The sequence below is a fragment of the Lithobates pipiens genome, unplaced genomic scaffold, assembly GCF_037356315.1.
Source record: "Lithobates pipiens isolate NorthernLeopardFrog02 unplaced genomic scaffold, aLitPip1_a1.2 Scaffold_25, whole genome shotgun sequence".
Lineage (NCBI taxonomy): Eukaryota > Metazoa > Chordata > Amphibia > Anura > Ranidae > Lithobates > Lithobates pipiens.
Window position 1 is genome coordinate 86,523,133 of NW_027507787.1, and position 15,567 is coordinate 86,538,699.

Genomic DNA, 15,567 nt, shown 5'->3' on the forward strand with positions numbered 1-15,567 from the left:
GCCAACAAAACCGTGGACTTTTGTCCAAAGGGCGTTGGCCCAAACTTGTCTTGCATACACACGGCCACACAATTGTTGGCCAACAAATACGTATGTAGTGACGTACTATGTTGTTTTTCAGCTCTTTAGCACCACCCTTTGGGCTCCTTCTGCTAATTTCGTGTTAGTAGAAGTTTTGTGAGTGTTGATTCGTGCTTTTCATTTTGCACTTTTCAGTTTGCGCTTTTCAGTTAGTTTCTGAAAGGCTGTTCGTCAACCAGCCATGTTGTGGAATCGGAGGAGATAATGTGTTATGTATTATTGGCCTTGGAGTTATTGCTTTGACATTATTTTTTTGGTTGAATAATGATTTGATTTGGTATATTTTCTATATTTTTGGATGCATAGAAAGCACTTTTTGGTTAAGTTCTATTGGCAGATAGTATGTCTAATTATATTTGTTTTCTTTTTTTAATGCACAATAAAAAAATAGTGTCGAATAAAACGTGGCTATGTGTTTTACTTCAAATGACAGTTTGGGAGTAGGCAGTTATATTTAAAAAAACACAATGTAAAATTGACAAGGGACACCAACATAGTTGTATCTTTGATCTTAAAAACTACGGGATAATGATGTTGTGGTAACTTGCCCAAATAAAAAAAATCCGACAACAATTGTCCGATGGAGCGTACAAACGATCGGATTTTCCGCCAACAGCCTGTCATCGAACATTTCCTGTCGGAAAGTCCGATCGTGTGTACGTGGCTTTGGGGGTTGCTGCTATCGTTGGGTGCTTGTTGATATTGTTTTTCTTTGTGTGTGCAGACCATGGTATAGTGGTCAACAGGCCAGCATCTAAATTTTGTTCTATGGTCACTCATGCTTTTATGCATGAGTGTAGGAACCAGTCTTAAGTCTCATACACACGATCAGACTTTGTACAAACTTTCCTGTAGACTTTTGTACAAAGGCCATTAGCTGTAAATTTGTATTGCATACACACAAGACTTTTTAAGCAACAAACACAAACGTAGTAACGTTTCAACGTACTGATGACACTTTGAAAAGAGGACTTCAATTACTCCGGCGCCACCCTTTGGTCAACTTCTGTATTGTTGTCTGATCTTTTGCATTGGTTCTGAGCATGCGTGTTTGTGCTTTGTACAAAAGTCCGATGGTTTTGTGTACACACGATCGGACTTTGCTCCATCGGACTTATGTTGTCAAAAAGATTGTCCATTCGCACAGCCAACAAAAGTCAGATGAAAACTGAAAAAGTTTGTTCGATGGAGCATACACACAGTCGGATGTTGCCTTAAAACAGATCATTTGCATGTTTGTTGTCAAAAAGTCTGATCGCGTGTATGGGCCTTTAGACAGGTGCACACTGAAATACTTTGTTTAGGATTTTCGTCCGAAAAATACATTTATTTAGTTACTCCCGAAATTAGTTTTTATTCATTTTTTTCGTTAAAAAATACATTTGTCTGAAAATCCGAAATAATTAAGGTCGAATCTGTCATTGAAGGCTTATGGTGTCTGTCGAATGTTCTAAGAAGATACGACGGAGCAGCGAAACTGTTCGACGCTACAATCGTACATTTCTGGTCGAATGTTCTGCCTACAAGCTATAGTAGAATTCTAATGTTGTATGACACTAGTAATAATTATATTTATTAATTATTATCACTAGTCAACCAACATTAGAATTCTTCTATAGACTATGGGCGGAGCATTTGACCATAAATGTCCATTCGCGGCGACTGCTTCGTCGAATCTTCATGTCGAATCTTCATGTCGAATCTTTTCTCTCTGTCGAATAATCTTGGACTAATAAAGAGAAAAGATTTGACATTGTAGAGACAATGGCAAAAAAGGTTGACTGTGCCTAACCTAACTCTGTCAAATCTTTTCTCTCTATGTCAAATCTTTTCTCTCTATGTAGAATAATCTTGGACTAATAGAGCTAAGGTTAGACACATTCGACCACAGGTTTGATGGACACAGATTGCTAGTCAGTGTCATGTCGATTCTCCTATCTATATCGAACTGTTGTCACAACAAAAATGAAAATAAAGCATTTGTTCATGTTGGATCTTTCGGTTTTCTGATTCGTTTGTTAAAATAATAACAAAAATACCGGAAATGGATGTCCATTCGGGGGCAGCTCGGGACGGGGGAGATGACGTAGGAACGCTCGAACGGGAGGGAGGGGTTACGAGGAGGCTGAGAAGGAGAAGGTGTGCGGCGTGCGGAAGAGGAAATACAGAGCGGGAATATGCTGGAGGGTGAGAGGCTCCAGCAATGAAAAACACCGCCGCAAGACGCCGCTCCGGAATCTGCCTTCCCACCGGCCATAAATAATAGCTGCTGCTCGTCTCCCCTCTGCCCCCCCCCCCCCCCCTAATCTCTCTGGATCCGAAGGGAGACACGGAACGGACAGCAACAGATAAGCTAAGTACTGTATTCCTGTGCAAGTCTGAGTTGCCTGAAATGATTAGAAGATAGTATATCTAAACTGCCAGAGGTAACAGAAAGGACTGTAATAGCAGTAAAGGGACAGCATGAATGACGATCTACTTTCTCTCTGGGACAGATAATCCAGACCAGCACTGCGCTTGTTACTGGAACTATCTACAATCAGACATAAGACATAAAGACACCAAGCTGCATTGTCTTAGAAAAATTGCATGATTACTATTAATGTTCTGAAAGTGTTCAGTGGGATATCAGACTTCTCCCTATACCTCTCTGGAAGCAGCATAACAGCAGTTTCTTTTTTTTTGTAGGCTAGGACACACTAAGGAAGATAAATGAATGCAGGAGATAAGATAAGTACTGTCTGTCTCTGCAAAATTCAGTCGCTTTAATAAGAACATGCTTAAACTATCATGGGTAGTAGAACTGGTGCAAAAGTAAAGAGATAGCACGAATGATGACATACGTTGTTCCTGTGATACACAATTCAGTCTAATATTGTACTGGTGGCTGAGACTCTCTGTGAATAGATATAAGATACCAGGTGGGAATGAGGGAAATGCGCAGAGAAATAGCCTGAATATTATTAACTAGACTGAAAGCGGCCAGTGAGGATGAAATGAGCTTGATATAAGATATGCATGTTGGAATGAATGAACAACTCCTTAGCTGACTGCTTTCAGAAAATTAATCAGGATCTATAAATGGAATGATAGGTGGTTAATATAAGGTAACCCCTGGTAAAAATAAATAAATAAATAAAATCGCATGGTACTCCCGCATAGCCACTCTAAAATCGCATATTTTCCAATATATGAGTAGCGATACAACTCGGTTGAGTAATACATCTACAGCATGTAGGAAACGGCATGAAGGAGAGCACATGCATGAAAAGCGATCCCACTTTTCCCATCTACATATTTTTCTTGGGAGCTCAGCAGGAACTCTCCAGAGTAAACATAACCGTACACAGTTCGTACGTCCATATAAAATACGATGACCTGCTAATATACCTGCAATTATAGAGGTAAAACATCAGGAGAGGCACAATAACGGGGGAAACCCCCTATTAACCTATTAATGAAATTACGACATGTGACTTATAGGTGTCTATTAAGGGAATAGGGACGGAGGGCGCTATCGTGGAATAGATAAATCTGACTGCGGTGCGACTTGCTGTTTCTCTGTTCTCTCTCCTTTTTTTTTTTTTTTTTTCCTCCCCCCTCCTCTCGGTCCCTCTCCCCTGGACTTGGAGGGAGGGGTGAGGAAGGAGAGGAGAGAATAGAAATAAATAAACTATACAGAAATTATCTGCCCTCGATTAACCGCAAAGTAGGAGGAGAAACACCTATAGCAGGCTGATAGATCAAGGGGGAAAAAATTGCTCAGCCATAACCAAAGGCTCTTACCCTGGTTTGACACTGTAGGGGGCTGATTGGAGGGAAACCTTTGATGAAAAAACACCAGCCGCAGAAAGAGAACGTGAGAAGACCTGCAAACTGGGGAGACGATCACGGGAAGTAAAAAAAAGCAAAATGAGCAGAGCCTCAAAGCAAAATACTAAGGGGGCCCTAAAAACCCCCAAAAACTCCACCACGGAAAGCACTATAAAACAATATATGACTCAAGGAGCCAGCCCAAGAGGAGGAGGGAAGGAAAAGGTACCTCCAAATCTTGGAGGAAAAAGGGGGGTGGAAAAAACAGCAGGGGAGACCCCGGACCAGTCCAGAGATGAACTGACAATGGAAAGCGAATTGGAACTAAGCAAAAATGAAGATCAAAGGATGGAAGATCAGGGAATAACAAAAGGTTTTATGAGGGAGATGCTCCAAAAATTGGAAAACTCAATAATATCAGATATCAGTCAACTAAGAAGTGACCTTGGTCATATGTTAATGAGAGTTGAAGCTGTAGAAGAAAGAACTGAGAATCAAGAACAGAAGTTAAACAAAGTACAGACGCAAGTTAAATTAATTTCTCAGAAACAGAGAAGAATTCTCTATCGACTCGAAGACCAAGAAAATAGAAATAGAAGACTAAACCTGAGAATAAGAAATGTCCCAGAAAATAAGAAAGAAGATCTAAGGGAGGTTCTGAAAGAGATACTTCGCCCCATACTAGACAATGCAGAGGGGGTACTCCCTCGGTTAGAGAGGGTGCATCGGGTTGGGAGGATAGGACTGGAAGAAACAGGAAGAGGAAGACCCCGCGACATTATCGTAAGGTTTGAACAGTATGAGGATAAAGCGGAGATCTGGAGGAAATTAAGGGGAAAACCCCCATTAAAATATGCGGAAACAGAAATACAAATCTTCCCAGACCTAGCATTTGAGACCCTATCCAGAAGACGTCTCCTAAAACCTCTCTTGGAACAGTTGAGAGTACAGAACATTAGATACAGATGGGGCTTTCCGGCTTGTCTGTTGGCATTCAAAGATGGAATAACAGCTAAATCAAGCTTCCCTGAAGAGTTAAGAGAATTCTGTGAAAAACTGGAGATTCAAACTCCAAGCCTACCCGGCTGGACAGACGAGCTTGAGGAAATGCTTTAAATGTCACCCAATTCAAATGATAAATCAGAAGTGGAAGAGACAGGGATCTTGGGAGAGACGGGGGGGGGGAGGAGCGGAGAGGTAGGGGGATATATGTGATCTGACCGGTTGGGGGGGCAGTCCCATCCCCACCCCTACGAGGAGATACATCAAAGTAGGGAGGGAAAGGAGGCAACAGGCGAACCCCACCTTGGAGCATTAAGACTTAGAAATGGCCAGAGATTTGAGGCCAATTGATAAGTCGAGGGCTGCAAGAGGGCCAAAACAGGGGGGGGGGGGAGGAGGTGGGGGGGGGAGGTGGGAGGGAAAGTGGGATTTGGGAGGAAAGGGGAGGGGGATGGGGAGGTGGGTGGGAGAGAGGGGTACAGGAGGGAAGGGGAGGGAGGAAGATGTCAGTAGTGGAACGCTGAGGGAAAGAAAAAAGGAAGGAAAAGAAAAAAGAAAACATGGCCAGGACAGAGAATATGGATAAAAGGAAATTGGAATTAAATTTCCTGTCTTATAATATTAGGGGGCTCAACACAGCAAAAAAGAGGCATAAAATCCTGGTAGAATTAAAGCAGCTAGAGGCAGATGTGATCTTTCTCCAGGAGACACATATAACACATACGTCAAGGAGTAGGCTTTACTCTAAAGATCACCCGAAATGGTACTATGGGGATACGATCTCAAAGAGGGCAAGAGGGTAGCAATAGGATTCGGTAAAGATATTCGATTCACTGTAGAAGGAAGAGAAGCAGACCCAGAAGGAAGATATTTATTTCTGAAAGGAAAATTAGGAAATATTAGGTATACACTGGCTAACGTTTACTCCCCAAATAAAAACCCTATAAATTTTTTGAGGGGAATACTGGCCAAAATACAAGAATTTAAAAGTGGCCATGTAGTTATAATGGGAGATCTGAATCTCTGTCTAGACCCCGTACTTGACAGCACGTCCCGGGTACTGGGAAGGAATAGCACTCAATTAAAAAGGTTAATTCAAAATTTGAATAAAAACCAACTAGTAGATGTATGGAGGGCACAACACCCCAAAATAATGGACTATACATTCTTCTCCCCAGTACACGGGACGTACTCAAGGATTGATTATATTCTTGTGGAACACAGAGCCCTAGAGATGGTACTAGAAACAAGTATAGAAATAACAACACAGTCAGATCACGCGCCTTTAAAAATGAAAATGCAGATTCCCGGACAAAGTAAATGTTTCTCTAGGTGGCGACTAAATGACACGCTGATTCTTGATAAGGAGGGGGGGGAAGTAGTGAGTAAGGAATTAGAGAAGTACTTTCTGATGAATGAGACCGAAGGAATCTCTGGGCAGGCCCTGTGGGATGCCCATAAGGCGTATATTCGGGGGATCTTGATTGCACGAGGCTCGCAGAAAAAAAAAGAACGTATAGAGAGGGGCAATAAACTCAGAGAGGAAATCCTCAGAATAGAACAACAACATAAAATGGGGCTTGCAGATAAAAAGCTATATCAAAAATTAACGTCCAGGAGAGAAGAACTACGTGGGTTAATGGAACAAGAAACTAAAAAATATTATAATCAACTTAATACAGTGAGGTATCAAGAAGAAAACAAACCCACTAAATATTTAGCCAAGATGCTCCAAAAGAAAAAAGCTATGAACTACATAGAGAAAATTCAAACAGAAACCGGGGACATGGTATACTCTTCAAAAGAAATAGCCGAATCATTTAAAACATACTACGGGAAATTATATGCGGTAAAAAATAACTTGATAAATAAAGAAGGTAGACTAAAAGAAATCGAAAAATATTTAAATAAGGCGAGACTCCCCAAGATCAGTGAAATGGATAAAGAATATTTAGAAAACCCCATAACGGAAGCAGAAATAAATGAGGCATTAGCGGAATCAGCCCCTGGGAAAAGCCCGGGACCAGACGGTCTGACAATTAGTTACTATATGAGGTTTAAGAATATCCTAGTACCGAAACTCTGTAAGTATATGAACGGGATTGGGACAGAGTACGCCATGAGTAAAGAGGCGCTATCTGCCTCAATAACTATCATACGGAAAGAAGGAAAAGACGAGACCAAGTGCGCAAGTTACAGACCAATATCACTCCTAAACGAGGATACTAAAATGTTTGCTAAGGTATTAGCAAATAGAATGAAAAAAGTAATGAATACACTAGTACATCCGGATCAGACTGGGTTTATCCCCGGGAGAGAGGGAAAGGATAATGGGGTGAGAACCTTATTGATTCTATCTCAAAGGAAGAAGATGGAACCCCCGGCGCTACTATTATCAACAGATGCCCAAAAGGCCTTTGATAGAGTCGATTGGGGATTTATGTTCCAGACAATGGATAAAATGGGCATTGGCCCTAGGATGGCCAAATGGATTAAAATGATGTATGATCACCCGACAGCGACTGTAAACATCAACGGGTGGCCCTCCTCTTCCTTTGAGATGGAAAATGGGACCAGACAGGGATGCCCACTGTCTCCTCTTCTTTTTGTGCTCTCGTTGGAACCCCTACTCGCGACAATCAGAAACAATCCGGAAATAAGCGGAATTAAGGCAGGGCAAGAGGAACATAAACTTGCAGCATATGCAGACGACGTGTTGTTCTATATAAGTAATCCGGTAGATTCTCTGCCCAAGATAACAAAGGCCCTGGAGGAGTACGGGAAACTATCAAACTTCAAAATCAACCAAACAAAATCTGAAATCCTCAATATAAATGTAGGTGAGACGGAAGTACAACTAATCCAAGAACAAAGTAAATTTAAATGGACAAAAGATTTGAAATACCTGGGAGTAAAATTGGCAATTACTCTGGATAAGATATACCGCTTAAATTTTATCCCTTTATTAAACGAAATAAAAACTGAACTCAGAAGAGCAAGTAATAGACCGATCTCGTGGATAGGCAGAATAAATGTGTTTAAAATGTTTATTCTTCCAAAAATTGTATATAAATTCCAGATGTTGCCGGTTGAAATTCCACCCAGCTATTTCAAAAAATTAAATTCAATAATGAGTAAATATATATGGAACAATAAAAAACCTAGGATCTCCCATGGAGTATTAAAACAAGAAAAAGGGAGGGGAGGATTAGCGGTCCCCGATTTACAGTATTACTATCAGGCGGTAGTCTTATCAAGAATTGTCGAATGGGCAAAAGGGAAAAAAAAAGAGGAAAAAAGATGGGTTAATTTAGAATATATATATAGTAAAGCACAATTAAATAAGATAATATGGAATCCCCAAAATACAGGGCACTAGATTTAGACACAAATAAGATAACACAGATTGCACTGAAGATATGGGATAAGGAGTATAAAAGATTAAACGGACACTATAATTCACCACTGATAACTTTAAAAGACAATGAATACTTCCCACCGGGTAGAGGGGTGATAGGAGGGAACTGGATAAGACTAGAGGGGTCACAAATAAAAGATATAATTAAAAAAGGGAAACTCCTTTCACATGAAGAGTTAGTGCACATGGGATTTATGAGAAGGGATAGGTGGCGATATCTGCAGCTGACCCGTTTCATAGAAAAACTACCCCAGCCGATTAGATCTGAAGAGGATTTGACAGGGGTGGAAAAACTCTGTACGGCTGACAGAGCAAAGGGTAGAATATCAAAGCTATATGGGCTATTGATGCGGACCAGCTGGAAAGATACGCCGCCATATATAAACAAATGGGAAAGGGAATTGGGGTCACAAAAAGGTAAAGAAACAATAAATAAAATATTTAAAATAACACACTGCTCGGCAAGGGATAATAAAACAGCTGAGATGAACTACAAACTTATCTCCCGGTGGTATAACACCCCGGATAATGTATCTAAATACCAGCAAGGCGGGACCGCCGAGTGCTGGCGGGGCTGTGGAAAAATAGGTACCATGACACACATTTGGTGGGAGTGCGCTAAAATTAAGCTATACTGGGAGAAGATCCTCCAAATGATCAAGGAAATAACTCAAACAGCATTGAAACCAGACCCCTGGATAGTACTCTTTCATGGCACGGAGGGTGGGGTTAAACAATATCAGGACACAAGCATCCCGCATCTATTAAACGCTGCGAAAAAACTGATCCCTAAAAAATGGCGAGAGGTAGAGTGCCCAACAACATGGGAGTGGGTAGATGCGGTAGAAGAAATATATAATATGGAAAGCCTGAGTCTGAGAGAAGAAGAGGAAAGGGCAATATTTCTAAAAAAATTGAGAGGTTGGAAACAATTTAAGCGAGATTGGAGTTTCTCCGAACAATTAAGACCATAAAGACCAGGATATTAGGAGCAGGGACACTACTGACAAGGGGATAGGGGAGGGGGGGTAATATAACTTTAATATAATTTTAGTGAAATAATGGGAGTAAGATACAAGAATAGTTTTAAGAACATGAAATAAAAGTTGTATAAATATTTTACATTTAATTATACAAGTAAGTGACAAGAAAATAGCCACAATGATGTGAAGATTAATTCCAAGAGACAACAATGAATGTCAAGTTGATTTATAGTCTCAGGTAAAGATTCGCTGATGTGGAAATAAAAAAAAAAAAAAAGAAAAAAAAAAAGAAAAAAAAATACCGGAAATTCGGACGAAAATGCATTTGGACAAAAACGAATGCACATGTCTAACCAGTCTGCAATTCTCTGTAAATGACATGTGTAACACTCATTTTTATGGTTTAGCAGGCTTAGACCTCTAAATGTTTGTTTATCAATATTTTTTTTACAACCTTTTGCTTCTAGAGAGATGAAGGTCTCTTGTCTAGCCACATAAAAATAGACAATTTAAGATAGACTTGTGCATGAAGGCACCTTCGGTTGGGACTTGCTTCAGGTCAGCTTAGCAATTTCGCAAGCTTTGACATTTCCTGATAGTGTTAAGGGCTGGGCCACCTCCTCCCACCTCCTTCAACACAACCGTGTTGTCCAGTGAGGTTGCCTAGAGCAGTAATGAGCTAATAAATAAATGAGGAAGACAGAAGTCACAGACAAAACTGCAATTGCCAAGCCCTAGGTTATTAGAGGCCCTGCATCACATTTGCAAACTATTTAAGATACAAACACTGTAAATAACTGGTTATCTCACTTTTTTATGGTTCATATGTTAAATAAATGAACTTAGTGATTGCATGACATAAGCCCTACCTGTTCCACATACCTTCCACCAGCACAGCTATGTACATCATTATGCTATCATCACAAAGACAACAAAGCTAAAAGGTAATGTGAGAAGCTGTAAGGACTGGGAAATCTGATCTGACAACTAAAAGGAACTTAGGAGACAAAAGCTGCAGTTCCACAGTCAAAGGTTTCCGAGCAGCTACGCCAACATGTGAGTACCTACAGTATGTATTGTATATATCTATATAGCCATGACGCTTTAAGCATTAATCTTTTTATATAGTTCTTCCTCTAATTTATATCATATCTAGTGAGTGTATCCACAAGCATTTCCCTTTCCTTTTTGCAAACATCTTTGGACTAAACATAGCCAATGTACCCTGCATTAGCAATTTCTGCTGTAGTCACTGGTGTCTCTTAGGCATATGTTCAAAGGAAGATTAAAGTCTACAGGATGTGTACAATTCAGGGAGAGAAAACATGAACTACGTAAAGAAAAAAGTCATTTTTTTTAACAAACGCATTTTGTGATCCTGTTTTGAATGAATGAAATACTTGTATAGCGCACAATGCGAACTGAATCGCCTCTAGGTTTTACGTTACAGTACTTACAAAAATAGTGATTCTTTTATGACAGCTTAGTTCTATGTTATGTATATATATACTGTATATAGACGAGGGGCGTTCAAGTCAAACTGGGACTTTTGAGTTTATATAACAAAAAACTAATTTCAAGGAGTGGAAACTGCATTTATTTTTCGACACATACTCCCCAGCTTCCTTTACACACTTATCCCAGCATTTACCTTGATGTCTATAAAGCTTTAGTTTAGAAAGATTTGTTAGTACGCCTGAACTATCCTAGGACAGCCTTCTTCACTTCCCCATCAGTGCTGAAATGAAAGGTTCATCTCAATTTCACAACAGGTTATGCGATGACTATCCAGGGTCAGGCTTTTCTACATGCTGAATTTTCACAGGAATGACTGCTATGGGCCGGTTAACACCACGGCAGGGATCGTCACTGATGGACGTACGGCCAATCTTTGAAACGTTTACACCATTCAAATGTCTCAAGGGAAAACAAAGAAGATACCAAATAGATATCAACAGGTCAGACTTTTAAGGCATGGAAGCAAATAGGAAAGTAGAAAAAAATATTAATTTTATTGAAAAATACAATATTATAACAGTGTTCAAAACAATATAAAAAAATCATATGAAATCATATCATTTGTACATTGAGCCCTTTTGTGTCACGTCTACGTGTTTCGCCGTAACGGCTTCCTCAGGACACAGAAAAAGGTTGAAAGACGTAGCAAGAGAGTGCAACAATAAATCTCACTATCTTCAAATGAGCTGTACCTCAAGTACAAATGTCATAGCAACCATGACAGATCCAAATATATGAAGCGGTCAACCACGCTGTGATTGAATGTGCCACTTGCTGTCCACTCTGTCACAGCATGGTTGACTGCTCCATATATTTGGTGAGATTTATTGTTGCTCTCTCTTGCTATGTCTTTGAACCCTTTTCCGTGTCCTGAGGAAGCCTTTACGGTGAAGCGTGTAGACCCTATGCACAAGGGCTCAATGTACAAATCATATAATTTTTATATATTTTTTTATATTGGTTTGAACACTGTTATGGTATTGTATTTTTCAATAAAATAAATATTTTTTTCTACTTCCCTATTTGCTTACATGCCTTAAAAATCCGACCTGTTGATATCTATTTGGTATCTTCTTTGTTTTCCCTTGATACATTATGGATGTGGCACCGTGGGTGCTCCCTCCTTCCTATTTCTACCATTCAAATGTCTTACTGCAGCTGAGCTTCCCATCATTGTACTGTGTTTGAAGTCTTCTGTAGATATCCGCAGGTTTTTGTTTACAAACGGTTTTTATTAAAGGTTATTGAAACAAATACAATAAAAAGGTCAATCGGTACAAATGTTATCAAAGAGAATAGCATACAATGTAACATCAATAAATCATTAATACTCTGCTATAACAAAGAGTGGTATGCTAAACCCAACCAAGAGAACTCATAGAAAAATTCTGCTGAGCACTTGCACCTTATTGAGTGAAAATAGAAAGAAAAACCAAACAAAGAAAAGAAAAAAGTAAGAAGAGAAAAGAAAAACTAAAAAGATAACCAAAATGCTACCACAAGTGAGTGTCATCAAAAACCTTTCATATACCCTGCCATTAAACACTGTGCTCAGCCGGACTGTCAGGCCTAGGGGTTATCCATTGCAGAGAAGTCCAAACGGACCATTTACGATCAAAAATCTGCATGGAGTCTTGCAAAGTGTGGTGTAAACGCTCCATAAGCTTGATCGACTCCATGCGCTGCAAAACTTGTTCCCACGGAACATCCGGGGATCTCCAGTGCAACGCCACAGTCCAATGAACTGCATTGACTAGTGTATGAGCTAATTTCAATATCCGCAGGTTTTACCATATTAACGGTTTACCACATAAACGGTTTCTGGACTGGCCCATGCCATGTTTGCTGCCTATCAGTAGTAGGACACACTTGCCACTTACTAGGGGCATGTAGTACTACCACACTAGCATCCCTTTGTATATCTGTAAATTTAAAAGTCCTTGAACATCATATATACAGTGCCTTGAAAAAGCATTCATACCTCTTGAAATTTTCCACATTTTGTCTTGTTACAACCATATATGTAGATGTATTTTATTGGGATTTTATATGATGGGCCAACACAAAGTGGCACATAATTGTGATGTGGAAGAAAAATTATAAATGGTTTTCAAAATTGTTTACAAATAAATATCTGGAAGGTGAGGCATGCATTTGTATTCAGCCCCCTTTACTTTGATACCCCTAACTAAAATCTAGTAGAACCAATTGCCTTCAGAAGTTTCCTAATTAATAGAGTCCACCTGTGTGTAATTTTATCTCAGTATAAATAAATCTGTTCTGTGAAGCCCTCAGAGGTTTGTTAGAGAACCTTAGTGAACAAACAACATCAAGAAGGCCAAGGTGCCGAAGGCGTCCCATGATCGCCCGCCGGACCAAGGGATGGGAGGCGCGCATGCGTGGTGATCATCTCACCTTTGGCCTGGCGCCCACATTGCGTAGGCGCATGATTCTCTGTCGTCAGAGCCCTAGGCACTGCGGTAGTGCGCTTACCCCTGACGTCACGCCTTTGCGTCAGGGGTTTCCCGGGACACTGATGGTGTCTTTCGCAACGCCGAGGCGGCCACGAACGGGCCGCAATACCAGCGGTCCTGAGCTCTCCACCTTTTGGACACTGAGAGGGGCGGTTCCTACCTATACACCACGCACAAGACTTATTAGTTTGATATAAAATTGCCTGTTTTCTGCCTAGATCCCTCAATTGATCTCTGGCTGAAACAGTAGACACAGTACCATAAGATCAGGTAAGGAAGGCTATGGGCACTTATTGGATCCTGGCGATCGATCTAAGAAACTCTCTTAGACTCTAATGAATTTTTATTATTAATTTCTACAATTTTTACTATTTAGATGTCAGGCTTCCTTGTAAAAAGAAGCTTTTTCTCATAACGGCTTACCAGAAGGTACTTATCATTGATTCAGTTATACTTTTGTCACCACTTCTTTTTCTCACACTCCTTCTTTCATACTTGTCATCTGGCTTAACCTTAGGGCACTCAGTTCCCTTCCTCTCACCTTTTCACGTCTCACTTATTTTCATTTACCTTCCAACCATGGCATATGGCACTACTCTACCTGTTTTCGATCTTCATAGTTCCTCCTATTTCTCTCACAGCACCTTGTTGTTTGGTTGCTTTTTATTTATCACTTTTTTGTGTTTATTTCAACGCAGTTTCACCTACTTAGCACTTATATTCACTTCACTTATTTGTTTCCTTTGAAGCAATGAGCATTCACAGTGTCAAATGGGTTATATATACCCATATATATTTTGGAACTTTAGCACATTTTAGATATAGACATAAATGGACATACCATTTTTAATAGTTTTTTGACCTCTCTCTTGGGTTATTAATTTGAATATACCTTTACACTTGCCCACTGTAGCCTTACCTTCGTCCTTACATTTTTTAGTTTTATTTTTACACACAGATGTTTTTTATAATTCATTTAATAAAATTCTAGGTGAAACCTCCCACTCTCCTCTCTGGGCGGTGGGAGTTTTGCTGCATCGTGACCGCTTGTAGGTCCCACAGGGGTTCCGGTCGTACATCCCTACCCCAGGAGGCTCTTTATAAACATGGTTAACGGTGTGGTGGAGTCCAGGATCACCTCTGAGGGAGATTGATGGTTTTAATGAAAGTCTCTGGTTTAAATGCATGTATTTGATGGAAAGGGTAAATGTTGTTGTTTTTCCAATAGATACCTACAAATTGATGATTTAGTGGAGTTGAATATTTAAAATTTGCTGTATTAACAGAAATACAAGAACCCCCTGAAGAAGACTGTTATTAGTCCCAGGTTGAAATGCATTGGGATATTTCCATACATTAAATGGTTCTCTGAATTATAAATAGGGGTGCTATCTGTTAAAACCATTGATTAAAGCATAGATAACTTATGTGAGAGATTGTACATTCTCATCAATACCCGCATATTTTTTGTATACACCAGAGCTCATATTTTAACCATGCAAATTTTTTCATGATGTATCCCATATGTTGTTAATAAAAAAAACTCTGGATTTTTATGAAATTTAGTGTCTCTCAAATTGCTGCTAAAAAACCCCACAGGGAATTGTTCCTTACCCTTTTTTTCATAGCTGTGGGGGATGAGCTGATGGAGAAAGTAAAACTGTGTATTCTTTAACCACTTGACCACTGGGCACTTAAACACCCTTAATAACCAGACCAATTTTCAGCTTTCGGGGCTCTCACATTTTAATTTCAATATATTTTTATTAAGCAAGAAGTATGTAGCATACAAGGTGAGGAATTATACTTGACAATGAGTCGTTGACAATAGATAGTACAATACTGATATAATCAGAATACATACATAACAAAGGGAATACAAACTGGTGGAGAAAGGGTAGGTCTATAACAGTACAAAGACTGAAATATAAGGGGAACGGTCCCTCGTTCCCGGCACCCCATATGGGATCACACTGTGACCAAGAGCGAGGATCCGCTACCTCGATCAAAGTTTCGATGTGAACGGTCAATGTGCAATACAAACATTTTCCTTGAACGTTGCTTCAGCAATCTTTACTAACTGTAAGTATAAAATAGATTCAACCAAGGAATATCCAGAACAGTAATAGTAACTTAGGAAATAACTCGAGGTAACCTGTTGACAGTAATCAATAGTAATGAGTAGATTACATAGTGGGGAGGAAAGGAAGAGAAAGAGAAGAGAGAAGAAAGGAAGAAAGAAAAAAAAAAAAAAAAAAAAAAAAAACGAGAGGGGGGG

At 39.8% G+C, this 15,567-nt stretch overlaps 1 protein-coding gene across 2 annotated transcripts in view; it reads left to right on the plus strand.

Moving 5' to 3' along the window:
• Nucleotides 1-10,041: 10,041 nt before the first annotated feature.
• LOC143930361 (uncharacterized) overlaps nt 10,042-15,567 on the plus strand; it is a 122,706-nt gene continuing 117,180 nt past the window's right edge. The window contains exon 1 of one of the 2 annotated variants that reach the window (XM_077454626.1): nt 10,042-10,366. The gene's annotated coding sequence lies outside the window, so the exon portion shown is untranslated. The remainder of the gene's footprint in view (nt 10,367-15,567) is intronic. The other variant, XM_077454625.1, reaches the window with a different exon arrangement.